This window comes from Manis javanica, chromosome 12 (genome assembly GCF_040802235.1).
Source record: "Manis javanica isolate MJ-LG chromosome 12, MJ_LKY, whole genome shotgun sequence".
In the NCBI taxonomy this organism is placed as follows: Eukaryota; Metazoa; Chordata; class Mammalia; order Pholidota; family Manidae; genus Manis; species Manis javanica.
This window is the reverse complement of record NC_133167.1, coordinates 49,038,719-49,041,216: the sequence shown is the minus strand read 5'-3', so window position 1 is coordinate 49,041,216 and position 2,498 is coordinate 49,038,719.

Below are 2,498 nucleotides of genomic sequence, written 5' to 3'. Positions count from 1 at the left end.
ATCTCCATTTTAATTTGGTCACTGACCAATTAACTATTTAGGAGCGTGTTGTTAAGCCTCCATGTGTTTGTGAGCATTTTTGCTTTCTTTGTATAATTTATTTCTAGTTTTATACCTTTGTGGTCTGAAAAGTTGGTTGGTAGAATTTCAATCTTTTTGAATTTACTGAGGCTCTTTCTGTGGCCTAGTATGTGTTCTATTCTGGAGAATGTTCCATCTGCACTTGAGAAAAATGTGTATCTTGTTGCTTTTGGGTGTAGAGTTGTATAGATGTCTATTAGGTCCATCTGTTCTATTGTGTTGTTCAGTGCCTCTGTGTCCTTACTTAGTTTCTGTCTGTTTGATCTGTCCTTTGGAGTGAGTGGTGTGTTGAAGTCTCCTAAAATGAATGCATTGCAGTCTATTTCCTCCTTTAGTTGTTAGTATTTGTTTCACATATGCTGGTGCTCCTGTGTTGGGTGCATATATATTTATAATGGTTATATCCTCTTGTTGGACTGAGCCCTTTATCATTATGTAAGGTCCTTCTTTATCTCTTTACTTTCTTTGTTTTGAGGTCTGTTTTGTCTGATACTAGTACTGCAACACCTGCTTTTTTCTCCCTATTGTTTGCATGAAATATCTTTTTCCATCCCTTGACTTTTAGTCTGTGCATGTCTTTGGGTTTGAGATGAGTCTCTTGTAAGCAGCATATAGATGGGTCTTGTTTTCTTATCCATTCAGTGACTCTATGTCTTTTGATTGGTGCATTCAGTCCATTTACATTTAGGGTGATTATTGATAGGTGTGTACTTATTGCCATTTCAGGCTTTAGATTAATGGTTACCAAAGGTTCCAGGTTAATTTCCTTACTATCTAAGAGTCTAACTTAACTCACTTAGTTTGCTGTTACAAACACAGTGTAAAGGTTCTTTTGTATTTCTCCTCCTTTTTCTTCCTCCTTCGTTTTTTATATATTAGGTATCAAATTCTGTACTTTTTGTCTATCCCTTGATTGACTTTGGGGATAGTCAATTTAATTTTGCATTTGCCTCACAACCAGCTGCTCCACCCTCCCTACCATGGTTTTACTACCTCTGGTGACAGCTATCCAACCCTAGGAACACTTCCCTCTATAGCAGTCCCTGCAAAATAGACTGCAGAGATGGTTTGTGGGAGGTAAACACTCTCAGGTTTTGCTTATCTGGAAATTGTTTAATCCCTCCTTCAAATTTATATGATAATCTTGCTGGATAAAGTAATCTTGGTTCCAGGCCCTTCTGCTTCATGGCATTTAACACATCATGCCACTCCCTTCTGGCCTGTAAGGTTTCTGCTGAGAAGTCTGATGTTAGCCTGATGGCTTATTTCTGCCTCTGGCTGCTTTTAACAGTCTGTTCTTATCCTTGATCTTTCCCATTTTAATTACTATGTGTCTTGCTGTTGTCTTTCTTGGGTCCCTTGTGTTGGGGGATCTGTGGATCTCCATGGCCTGAGAGACTATCTCCTTCCCCAGATTTGGGAAGTTTTCAGCAACTACCTCCTCAAAGACACCTTCTATCCCTTTCTCTCTCTCTTCTTCTTCTGGTATCCCTATAATCTGAATATTGTTCCGTTTGGATTGGTCACACAGTTCTATCAATATTCTTTCATTCTTATAGATCCTTTTTTCTCTCTGTGCCTCAGCTTCTTTGTATTCCTCTTCTCTAGTTTCTATTTCATTTATTGTCTCCTCCACTGTATCCAACCTGCTTTTAATTCCCTCCATCATGCTCTTCAATGATTGGATCTCTGACCTGAATTCATTCCTGAATTCTTGGATGTCTTTCCATACCTCCATTAGAATGTTGATAATTTTTATTTTGAACTCCCTTTCAGGAAGAGTCACAAGGTCCATATCATATAGTCTTTCTCCAAAGTTGTATTAATAATTTCACTCTGGACAAGGTTCCTTTGGTGTTTCATGTTTGTATATGGTGCCCTCTCATGTCCAGAAGCTCTATTCTGGAGCTGCTCAGCCCCTGAAACAATGTCAGGGTTTTCAGGGGAGTGTTACTGGTGCCTGGCGGGAGGAAAGAGCTGTTCCCCACCTCCCGGCTGCTGTGCCTGTCTCCACTGCCTGAGCCATTGGGACGGTCACACAGGTATAAGTTCTTGTCCCAGATCAGCTGGATATGGATCCCTGCTTTCCACAAGCAGCCAGAATCCCACTCTCCCCAGGAACTCTGCCTGTATTAAATTCCAACCTGGTAGTCATGTGAATCTCATGAAAGCACCATGAAATGTAGGTTTGTGCTCCGAGAGCAAATCTCTGGAGCTAGGTATTCAGCAGTCCCAAGCCTTCTACTCCCTCCCTGCTCCATTTCTCTTCCTTCCGCTGGTGAGCTGGGGTGGGGGAAGGGTTCAGTTGCCGTGGAGCCACAGCTCTCATAAGTTACCCCATTTGGTGAGGTCTGATCTTTTCTCTAGGTGTGTGTAGTCTGGCGCCATCCTCTTTCCTGTTGCTCTCTCAGGATTAG